The sequence below is a fragment of the Diospyros lotus genome, chromosome 10, assembly GCF_014633365.1.
Source record: "Diospyros lotus cultivar Yz01 chromosome 10, ASM1463336v1, whole genome shotgun sequence".
NCBI classification, from domain to species: Eukaryota; Viridiplantae; Streptophyta; class Magnoliopsida; order Ericales; family Ebenaceae; genus Diospyros; species Diospyros lotus.
Window position 1 is genome coordinate 35399340 of NC_068347.1, and position 13344 is coordinate 35412683.

Consider the following 13344-nt stretch of genomic DNA (forward strand, 5'->3'; position numbering starts at 1 on the left):
TATTATTGTTCAAATGAGTAAAACAATATAGATATAATATAGTAGCAAAATAGACTTTGTAGTCTTACTTTTATATTTTTTACTAAAAATATTATAAAAAATTATTATTCATCTCAATTATACAATTAATTGGAAATTAATTGGAGTGTAACATGCATAGTAAAAAATATGGTTACCTAATTAAATATATAATTTTTAGTATATATGATATTACAATTAAAAATATGTATCCGTTAATACGAACTTCCTACTCCACTATTAATAAAAATATGTACCTACTCTCGGGAATTATTATTTTCCTAGCGAGCGATTCATTCTTGCCTTTTCCAAGGATTAAACCCTATACCTCCCAGTCTCCAAAAACTTACACGTGCATGCGCAACCAACTGATTTGAATGTCTTCTTTATTTATTATGCGCATAAAATATTTTTATTGTATTTTTGTTTAAAATTTTCAAAATTACATTTGCACCCCAATATTTTTCAAAATGATTTTCAAAATATGTTTGAAAACTCATTTTGAATTGAAGTTGTAATTTCATGTTTTATTAATTTATGACTTAAAAACAAAATATTCCCTCACTAACTTCTAATTTAATAAAAATTTTTATAAATTATATATTTAACTATGAAAATTTTTATTTACAAATCAAATTTTAAATTTAATTTAAATATTTTATGAATTTCATATTAAATTTTTATTAATGTTTTGTTAAAGGTTAATTTCAGTAACATTACTAAGTTCTTATGTAAATTCCTGAATTATATAGCGTGATATCATATAATTAATGATGAAATTTAAAACAAGTCAAACGTATCATCTGAATATGTTGGATACTTTTATTCATTTAAAAATATAGGTATTTGCTAAAGGATAACCTATTACTCAATAATGATGATCAATATCTTTAAGAAATGTGTGCGTATATATATGGGGCACATCTAGAATTTTATTTATGTACTATTACATTTTTTTTTTGTACAGTCATTTAAATTTTTTGTTTTTTAATTACACTTATTTATTTATATTTTTAAGTTAAATTTATTTTTCTATCTGTATTTTTAATTTAATTTAACCACTTTACTTTAATGTGTAAGAAAAAAATAAGATAAATACAAGTACATAGATGTAGTTAGATAAATACAAGTACATAGATGTAATCAAAATAATGAAAAATTTCAATTATCACAATTAAAAAAAGTATATTTAATTAAATTGAGTCAAAAATATAAATTTAGTTACTAAAATGTGAAATTAAAGTTTGAATTTCACATTTTATAATTTTTTTTCAGATTTTTATACATTTTTTAAAGTGTAAAAATTAAGGTTCAAAATTACAAATTTTTTAATTTATTTTTTCTTTTTTTTGCTACAGATTTATTCCATTTCTAAAATTTTTAATTTTTATATTTTTTTAGCGACTGATTTATTCCTCCGCCAATTTTTTTTTTATTTTCTTTTTTTTAGAGACAAAATTCTGCTGCTAAATTCAGTGAATACCCAAAAATTAAATGCACGCCAACCCCCGCACTCCCTTCATGCGCTGCATTGGGATATTAATTCCAACAATAATTTCAAATGCTACACCATCGAATTGAACCGCCAACCTCCAAGCACCAAGAACCCCTATACAAGCGCGCGAATCAGCCAATTTGGAAACCTCCTTGGTTATTAAAATACATAAATTATATTTATAACATTTTCTTTTAAACTTTCCATGTAAGGGCTCACTCTCGAACATTGTCGCTAGTATAGGATATTCGAAAGGAGGTCATCACAGAGATGATATAGAACAAATCATAATAAAACAAACAACTCAAATCATTACTAGCAGCGGAAACTAAATTAAGGTTCAGTTACACTTCCAATATCTCATAAGTTTAGGACTCGGAGGCCATACAAAATAATCAAAAGGCTTTAATGTTAACAAAAAAAATAAAAATTATTTCATCTCAAGCCTCACCAAAATGTTAAACAGGATCTTCAAGTTAGGATGCGTCTCCGTGCACCACTATTCCTGGGCCTTAGTCCCACTAGACTCGCCCCCGAAAACGGTCTTTCCTTTACCTAGAATGGCAAGGAAGATCAAGTGAGCCACAAAACTCAGCAAGTTCGAAAAGCAATGAATAGCGAACAGGAATCAAGAATATGGTGATACCCAAAAAGAGTAATCAAGAACTCGACAGTTTTATACAAGATTCAAAATTTATAACTTTATAAATTTCAATTTAAATGCATCATGTCACTATATATTACTATGTAAATGTGCATATGAAATTAAGTGTCAGAATCAAATCTCATAGGCTCGCAAGCCATCAATTCACATATGCCGATGTGCATTTATGTAAATAAAAATTCACAAATAATATGGGGCCAACCTGCCGGGCTATGGCCACCTCGTCCCGCGCCAAGTGCTCTAGGATACCCTTTCCTTCCGCGCAAAATAATAGGTGCGCAAAGATAAATAATATTGTACCACATAATATGATCATATTGAATATTGTGAAATGTGTCATGCATTTACTTCTATATCTATATAAACATCATGAATTTCATCTCACAAACCGATGCCATAGTTATATATATATTTTATACCCATCTCACGATATTAAATAGTTTTTCCACTCATATCAAGTATGCACACGAAATATAATAATTTACTCATGAATCAGTTTAATCAATTTACTAATGAATTCTTTACAATTTATTTGTATGCATACCAAACATTTATATATGTATAATTCTATACATATAATTCGAATTATTCAATTTAAGACATCAAAATTAGATAGAATATATTATAATATATATATATATAAATAAAATTAAAGAAAAACCAAAAAAAGTCTTCTGTATAAAAAAAATTCTCCTTTACAAACATTATTAAGAGAAAGAATTATTTTATGTATATATATATATATATATTATTTGGGTTGAACTTCAATTCTTTACAGAGGCTGCATGGGTGCTTTTGGGTTGAACTTCAATTCTTTACAGAGGCTGCATGGGTGCTTTAACATGAGTATATATATATATATATATCTAGGTTGAACTTCAATTCTTTACAGAGGCTGCGTGGGTGTTTTAACATGGGTATATATATATATCTATATATATATATAAATGATATTTAATTAAAGAAAGAAAAGGAAAACTTCTGACTTTTAGCACCTATATAATATGAATATATTAAAATAAAATAAGACCTAATAATCCTATTTTCTCTTGGGCTTTAATGCCTCAATTTCTCTCTCTACTGTGTGCACGCATATGAACCCCATAAATGGTTGGATTGAATATGACTAGGGGGGATAGTCAAATGTAATAGTGAGGGGAAGAAACTTCCATCCGGCCACCCTTTCTCATTTATATATATAAGTATATATGGATATATATATTAAATGGGCCAGCTGGGATGAGGAACAGACGAACTGGATATGAGTATATATATAAGTATACATAAGTGGGTCACCAGTAAGCTGAAACAGGGGCAACGCATGGTGCTAAATATATATATGTAATTGATTCAAACAATGCATAAGAGGTTTTTGGATAGCATGAATGTGTATATAAATATGGGTCACAGTTCACATAGGCACAATACATCGAACAGAGTATATATGTGTATGTATATATATATAGTCACTGGTTGCTCGACTGGAACAGGGCATTCTAACAGAGTATGTATTCATATATACATATAAGGGGGTCTCTGATTTCGACTAATATAAGGACTCACCGAACAGGGTTATACATGAATATATAGAGATATACAAGTGGGTCACTCGACTAGGCAATCATAGAGACTGTTCGCATATATATATCTATATGTATATGGGTGGGTTTAGCTTAGAATAGAACAAGATGGAGCCAGAGCATGTGTGTATATATATATATATATATATAACACTTACTTACCTTACGGAAGAACAAACTCTTGAAAGAAATATAAGTGGCCATTCCAAAAATAAATTTAGGAGTAAATCAAACCCCATTTCGATACATCAAAGGACAACAAGATGCTTAGGAGAAATTTCCAAAGAAAGAAAGAAATGCTATAACAAGAGGAAGAAGAAGATTAAATTACTTGCAGAGAGAGAAACATGTATATACTTATATATATATATATATGGATATATTTGCAAACGTCCAAGAGACAGAGCTTGCCCAAGAATTTGATGAACATTAAAGAGAATGTGGGAAGGAGCTTGCCTGAGTCGATCCAACAGAAGAGAAGCAGCTGTGACTTTCCTTCGCAACTCCAGTTGCCAACAGAAAATGGGAGAAGAAGGCAAGGAAGAAGAAAAGAAAGTGACGGCCAAATGAAATAGGAGACATCAATGGTACAGTATTAGGTGCACAGAAAAGAAGAAGAATAAAATGAGAGAGAAGGCTGCAATGGACATTTTCTAGGGTATTTCAAGCATAGATGCTTTTATTATTATTATTATTATTATTATTTTATATAAAACCTAAATTTCCTTTACCATTGGACTCAGGCCCAACTCAACAATTTATTGGCCCATCTAAAAGCCCATAACTCATCCACTAACTAAATTGAGTCCAAAACATTAGTTTCCTAAATTTTTAAAACTTAGACTTATACATTTAAATTCATGATCATATGCACCAAGAAAATTTCATATTAAACCAAAATCATATTATGCCATCAAAATAATTTATCATAATTTGTTAAAATACTTCGACTCACATTTAGAATGCCTTTGAGCTAAAATTAAATATTAAAAACACTTAGACCCAATTTAGAGCCATTACATTCCAGAATTATATTTATACTTCAAAATTTTCAAAAATTATTTAATGAATATTAATTTTAATATTAATGTTAGTAGAGGGAAATGAATATTAATTTTAATTTTAATATTTATTAATTTTATTTCATAACTAATTCAAATATAAATTTATAAATTATTATATTAGAAGCGAAAAATTTTGTTCTTATTTTAATTTTAATTTGTAATGTTATATTTTATTAATTTTTATAAAATAATGAATATTAATTTTAATTTTACATTAAATTTTTAATTTAATTTTTTTATTTTTAGCGACAAGCATATCCCATCCCTAATTTTTAATTTTTTTTTTCACCTGTCACTAAATTTTGAATTTAAAATATCTTTTTTCTTTTTTTTTTAGACCATCATTGCTAAATTTTGTATTCTAAATTTATTTTTTTCTTTTTTAGCAACAAGTGTGCCCCCATCGCTAATTTTTGTATTTTAAATTTATTTATTTTTCTTTTTTAGCCACAGATAATTCCTGTCACTAAATTTTTAATTTAATTTTTCCCTTTGTTAGTGACAGGTTACTTCGTTACTAAATTTTTAATTTTTAAATTATTTTTTTTCATTTTTAGCAACTGAGGAACCTCGTCACTAAATTTTATATTTTAAATTTATTTATTTATTTTTTTTGCGACAGGTGCACCTCGTTGCTAACATTTTTTATTTTTTATTTCTTTTTTTCTTTTTTAGCGAAAGATATTTCCGTCACTAAATTTTTAAATTTATTAAAAATATTAAAAATTATATAGTGACGGATTATTCCATCGTTAAATGTAGTGATGGGTCTTTCCGTCACTAAATTAAAAAAATATTTAAAAAAATTAACAACGAAAACTCATCGCTAATTAGTGACGAATTTTGTCCCGTCATTAAATAGCATATTTTTTGTTGTGTATACATAATTATATTAAAGATTTATACTAAACTAAACTCAATCAAATTAAACGACTTTGACTTTCAAGGGTTGAGAAGGCAAAAATTTCAAGCAAGCCATACCTATTCTAAGTTCAACTACTGTTACAATTTTTATATGCAACCCAAACTTTGAATTGAATTCAATTTAAAAAAATAATTTAAAGTATGATAAAGATTTTTTTTAATTTGATTGATTCAAGATATGTATGTTCTTCTCTTTATAAATAAAATTGCATAGATGATTGAGCGTACTGATTAAGATATAAAAATAGAATATAAGTCTGACAGTATCTGATTTAAAAGTTTTTTAAGAATAAGAGTTGATCTCTTTTGTAAACTAATTATTCACACAGTGAATTTTACTTTATTTTCGATCGTGTTCATATAATTTGCAAACTAGTATGTATATGATTATGTTCTTTTGTCTCGCTATAATATAATTTTATTTTATTTGAATTATTTTTAGTTTATTAGCCATTTTTATATATGACTTTATCAATACAAACAAAATGAAAAATTTTATTTTTTGATTGACATTTGACAATAATTGCTTTTTATCAGTATTTATGCAAAAATAAAATAAATATTTAAGTGAGTGTAGAGAGAAATTTTTATTTTTTATTGTTTATGCATAAGCAATGAAACAAAATGCCTAACAAACTACCTTAACTGAAGAAAGATCCTATATATTTATCATAGTTTGATGCATCCTTTCAATTGGTAGGTGTCATGTATCACGCTATTCCTTATCTTATTAGAGAAGTTGTTTATATCTCAGATATCATCTACTCGATACAAGAATATGAGACTAATCACGCTAGAAAGATAACCTCGTCGATAATCTTTCTCGACTATTAAGAATCAAACTATATAAATAATATGAGTTCTCAAAATATAAAGGACCCTCATAAAACTTAATACCAAGTATTAACTTAATCCATAAGATAAATTATAAAAAACAAAAACCTCGCTCTTGTAAAAGTTTAATGTTGTATTATAATTGTTATCATTGCTGAAATATAATAATTAGATTTATATATTCAAAAAACAACTTAGTAAAGTCTAGCGAGAAAGAGGAAACTAAGGTTCATGTCGATAAGAGGTGCTAATGAGCACCTAGATGGAATGTGCCTCGATCCACTATATAAGATCCTCAAGGCAAAGTTTGTAAGCACCCCCGCCCGGATATCCCTAACCACTCGGACTATTCAAACGGGAACGCCTACGGAAGGGAAAAAGAATGAAACACGAGACAAAAACTACCCTGGCATGCATACGTAAAAATAAGAACAGCGAAAACGAAGCTAAACACATGCATGCACTATGGGTACCCCACTATTACAGCAGTCACATGATAAATAAATAAATACAGACTCCTATGCCGACATACACGAGACTCGAGGAAAAACCTGGCACAGTAAGAATAATAGAGTAAATCCTACTCAGACATCAGAGTTGACCGGGACAAAAGGGATTCCCTGTACACCATACCGACTCCGCCGCTAGAAGCTGACTCCCTTGCCATGGCCCATGCTGGCACTACCTAGAATGATGGAAAGTAAAGTGAGTCGAGAGACTCAGCAAGCATAAAGAAAGAAAGGCTAAAGGCTGTATAGAACCAATAAACTCTCCCCCAGAATACCAACCCCCAAGTATACACAAGCCATGTGACGCTACAACACAATAGTATAGCGTAATAAAAGCACAAATCGGTCCTTGGGGCCCACACAAGACACACGGCACCCAAGTCCCATACCAACTTGCCGTTGCCCTGAAAGGCAACATGTATCTCCAACAAACCTGTGCGCGCTGTCCCGGGTCGGTACTCCCGTCACCCGTCCATGTCGGTACTCCCGACACCCGAGCCATAGGCTCCCTCGGAACGGTACTCCCGTCCGATAACTAATAACTACCAGTAGCCATGTAATGCACATAAAAATGCAATGGCATAATGAGCATCAACGTGATATATGGCGCCCATACATCCAGGCATCAGGCCATGCTTCGCCTACATAATAAACCACACGCGATGCATATGCCCGTGCTGGATGCAACCTGACCGAGCTAGCATGTCCGTGTCCAAGCATACTCAATAAATGAATATCCCAACATGCAACCCGTACCCACGTGCATATCAAATCATGAACAACAATATAATAAATCTACACGTGCAGTAAACCACATATTGGCAGAGCTAGTCAGTAGTGCCCGGCACCGGTCAACGGCCAGTGACAAGGAGTGTCCACCCGACGATCCACTTCAAGGCCGTACAATAGTCTACTCCAACGTCACCAACAACCGACCCCTGCCCTACTGCTCGATAGTTCTAACCGAATCATAAATAAATCCGAGAAAATCATAAATAACCCGCACGTCTAGGAACCTAGTTCCCAGGCTGGATCAGCATCATTCCCAAAAGGAGTGGGGGCGGTGCAAACCCTCATAGGCTCACAACGAATAAACCTTTAGAAGTCTCGGATTTAATTTAAATTAAAATAAATAAATAATAACTCAACAAATAAGGCTAGGTGCCAAATTAAAGTAAGGGAGATAATAAAATACGAGAAATTAATGGGTCTTTCACGGGAATTGAAAAACACGAGGAGAGGGTTAGGAGCTTGCCTTTACACGGCCGTTTCTTACTTTTCTTGCACTCCCGCTGCGAAGTAAAATATTTAATAGTAATTAATTAATTATAATAACAATAACAACAATAGTAATAACAATAATAATATTAGTTATTATTATTAAAATCCTCCCCCCACCCCTTGCACTCACGGCCAAAGGCCACTTAGTTTTCCTCGCACACATACTCAAACACTCACTGTGCACCTGAACATATATATATAAACTTGCGCATGGATATGCACACCCAGTAAACACGCCCAAAGGCCAATTTCTGCATCATAACCCTCAATCACACACACACAGCGAGATACACACTCACGGCCACCTACACTCAGCGAGCTCACACCACCATCGCGTTGCTATTACAGCATATACATAATAATATATATACTTCATGCTTCCATCTTCTTACCTCCAGTAGTTAAACACACAACTCTAACACCTCTGCAACTTATATATACATATATATACACTTGCACGAAGGCCACAGGGACCGTATATGCATATGTATTTAACCACCGAAACCCACTGCTACACGAAGATATATATATATAACCCACTGCTATGTAAAACGTGTAACGATAAGAGGGAGAAGGCAGGCTATGAAGAGGAAGAACAAAGAAGCTTAGAAACCAAAGGTAACAGGAAGGAGAAGAGCTTGCCTGCATATTTAAACTTCAATTAAACTGCATTTCTTTCATTTTTTCTTGATTTTTTCTCCCCATTTCCGTAGCTGCGCGCCACTTCTTCTTCTCCAAATTTTTCCTTCTCTGCGAACCCAAATCACTGCCCGAACACACACTGAAATCAGCCTTTAAAGGGAAAAAAAAAAAAAAAAGAAGCGGCCAGTGAGCGCCGCATGGCAGCCAAGTGCTGCCCACCGGCTCACATGAAACGACGCCGTTTTGGGCGCCTGAGGCTTGATAAAAATCAGCAAAATCACCCCAAAATTTTTAAAAACTGACAGTTGCACCCACATCCAATTTTCCTCCTATTTCACTTTCACCTCATAATTCCTAAAAAAATCACTAAATTAATTTTTTTATTATTTTCCTAAATAATCCCCAATAAATAATTATTTTCTTTAACCACTAAACACTCAATAATCACCGAAATACAAATTAAATCATTATTTCCTTATTTCCATAAATACTCCTCAGTAATTTAATTAAATACCCAAATAAATTAATATTTCCTTTTAACCTACAAATATTCAATAATGTCTTCAAACACCGATTTGAATAATTATTATTTATTTTCAAATTTCGGGATATTACAAAGTTGATCCGTTGTCCGGGAGAGCAAAGAAGGTACCCTAAGTCTTCGTATGCCTGATGAGTCTTCGAGAGACTTGCTCCATGATGACTCGAGTCTTCGATTGGCTAGTCTTCAGATGACTTGGTAGTAAATGAAGTCTCCAGATGAGTAGGCTTCGAGAGAATTGGGAGAATCTCTGCGAGGCATTAAGTTTTGGAGTCATCAGATGGGTATGCAACACATGTACAATTAGAAGGCACGCGGGAAATGCTCTCACGCAGGTCTTCTGATTCCTAAATAAGTTGGTGCCATGCAACAAAATGAGATGTATGTATGTTGTGTAAAGCTACAGATGAGAGTCTCCAGATAGGTTTGGATTTGAAGTGTTGGACTTGAATCCGAGTCTTCAAGTGTTAAATATGGGCCCTCCTTACTTTTGGCGCGTACTCAAAGGTATTTATAGGCGTTGATGATTGGGCCACGTGACAAGGAAGGATACACGGCATGTTGAGGTGGCCCAAAATACTCTTCGAGATAGGAGTCTGTGGATAAGGGCGAAGGGCTTGAAGGTGCCTTCAAGGTTGGAATGCCCCAAAGAGCATCCTTCGGATAAGTCTCCCCGAAAACTCTTTAGAGTCATCGGGAGACTACTTGGGCCTGGAAGACTCTTCAAAGTAAGTCTTTGGGCTTAGGATCTTAAGGGTTTTGCTTCCCCGAATACTCTTCGAAGTTATAGGATGACTTTGATCCAAAAAACTCTTTGGATAAATTTTCGTGTCTCATAATCTGATCAGAATATATGTAACGCCCCGTTTTCCCACAACGTGCATTACCTCGAGATTTCGAGAATTTTTTTTTTTTTTTTCAATATTATATACAACATAAGTCTCTCGATATACATACTCTTATCATAATCGTTTCCCGACAATCCCAATTATACCTTCTTAGCATATCAAAATTTAATAACTAATAGACTAAGACAGGCATTATCAATCACATCAGCGGAAGCAAGATCGAAACCTCAATGATATATAACCGACAATTCCTTTACAATAACCAAATCGATGTTTCACATGAAAATATCAAAATATTACATAACCTCTGAACATCGTAATCATAGACAAAATCTACGAAAACTAAACATAGCAGCTACATCTCGATGACATTCTTTCCCTTGGCGCCACTGCTTTCACCTGGAACGTTTGAATATTCCAGGGACTTAGTCCAAATTAGATGCTGAATCATATAAGTGAGAGTTCAAAAACTTTTTCATGCAGATATGCAAAATCATATATAAAACTGATAAATCCCGACACGCCCCAGCCTAAGAGAATCCCACATAGCACTTAGCCCTAACCGAGGAAAATGCAATCTCTCTAAAGGCGACACGACCACACCGACCCATTGGCAAACCAATCCTGCTTAAGAGGGACAACCTCGACATATGAACCCAAGAATCACCCCATAGTCATTGTTAGGCTTTACGCTCCTACTCAAAGCATTCCAAAACTCAACGCAACCCTAGCCCCAAGAGTGTTACATTAGCACTATCCCCGAAATCCATGACACCTCGGCCTTAATGCTATTGCTCAAAGGAACCTGGGGTAGTGTCTACTCTTAGCCCCGCCACTTGAGCCAACAACCAGGGTGGTGTCCACTCTCAGCCCCGCCACTTGAGTACCGTAGGGTGAAGTCCGCCTCAGCCCCGTCCCAAGTAAGTCACATAACATTAACCCTTGGCACGCATTCCGAGTGCTGACACTCGAGAGCTACGTCACAGGTTAACAACCCACGTCCCACATGGACAACACAATATGCCAATGCCGAAGAATCATAACATGCATAAAATCAACATCTCAATGTATGCAATTTACCGTACGAAATATAACACATGTGTAAGTAATCATTTGTAAAACCATCAATAAACTTAGCCATGAGGATAAACACTCACAGTAAACCATTCATATGCCACAAACGAGTTTTTCGATAGAATCACTCACAAGTCAAAACAAAGTTGGGGGTGAACACTCACCTCAACGTATTCGGACTGCCTCGATCCTCGTGCATAACCTCGTTATGTGTGCCAAATCACAGACACTTGAATTTACAGTCAACCTCGAATCACAACACTTCCTAAGCACCATATTTAATAAAGGAAACATTAAAATCCATTTTCCTCAATTATTTCACAATTTCCTCTATTTTCTCCCATTTTTCACCTCGATAATTTCCAAAATAATTATTTTCTCAACTATTTTTCCAAATATTTCAACACCATAATTCTTAAAATAATTAATTAAAAATACTGGAGTTGAAATTACCAGAATACTCTTGCTCACGCGCCATCACGCGCTAGGCGCGTGTGTGAGGGTGAGGGCTGGCGCGTGGCTGCACGCGCCACCGTCTTCTCCAAAAATTCGGTCATCAACGGTTGCTCCGATGGCCATAAAACGGGTACCGTCCGAAAGCCCTTGAAGAGTCGATCACAATGGTACTAAAATGGGGCTGAAACAACACCGGTAAGGCCTCCAAAAGTTGAGTTGCAGGTCCAGCTAGCGGTCCGCCTCTAACCCTCGGCCGAGCTCGAACAGCCCCCAAACCCACTCCAAAATGCCTCAAAACGATCCCAAGTGATCCTTGACGCCTCACGACCAAAAGCCCTTGATCAAAGCTCCCAAAATCGTCAAAAAAACGAGGTCGATTTGAGCTCTCATTCACGGCCGAAACCCTAGGTATTTATAGGTAAAATCTGACCCCCACGTGGCCGATTTCCGGCCAAAACTTCTTCCCCACGCCTCCTAGACCACCCTAGGCCACTCCCTGACAATCCTAGGCTGCCAAATGGCCGGATTTTTCGGCCACAAATTTCGGCCAAATCTGCCATCTCTGAGCAATTTTTCAAAAATTGCAATTTGGCCCCTGAAATTTTTCTTTTGCATTTTAGCCCTTAACCTCAAGCCCCTGATCTTTCTAACACCATCACTAAGACCCTCAAGATTAGTACTTCTCATTTCTCCTTGGAAACTTCTGAAAAATTACCGTTTTGACCTCCCTCGGGCAATTTTAAAAAATTACACTTAGGCCCGATTGATTGATTTGACCTCAAATTCACTCGATTCAACCTGAAACCACTTAAGGGTTGTTCTATATATCAAATATTAGTCCTAAACACACTCCGTTGATTTTTCGGATATCATCTATAACAATTCGGTAATACAACCTAATTGGCAGCTATATTTTTGCTGTACCGAAAACTGTTCTCGATCTCATTTCTTTCATCACCAAAAATCATAATTTATTCTACTCGATGATACTATACCATTTTTCTTAATTATCTAGGGTCCGAGATACTCCCTCTGACTAATTCGGTCGTCCAAATCTGTGTTAGTGTACCCTATAGTCTTATTTTTTTCAAAATTCTATTTATGCCCTTTATCAAATATCATTTTTATCCTTAAATTATTCCTGGGTATTACAATATAGATTTATATAAGTTAAACGCTTATTTACATATATTTATAGATGAATAATAAACTTATAAATAAAAAGTATCTAAAACATTGAAATTATAAGAGTAATATCACGATTACAATAGTAATATCATCGTAATAATATTTTATTTTTTTATTCATATTTTTTCTTAATTTAAGTTTTCCATGTAAATGGTTCTTAATATTTCATTTTTCTTAATTTAAATAATCTTAAATTCTTACATACTGAGCGTGTCAGGCGTCTATG

At 33.8% G+C, this 13344-nt stretch overlaps 1 protein-coding gene across 2 annotated transcripts in view; it reads left to right on the forward strand.

Moving 5' to 3' along the window:
* LOC127812162 (stemmadenine O-acetyltransferase-like) overlaps nt 1-13344 on the forward strand; it is a 79006-nt gene that overhangs the window by 39648 nt on the left and 26014 nt on the right. The window lies entirely within an intron of this gene.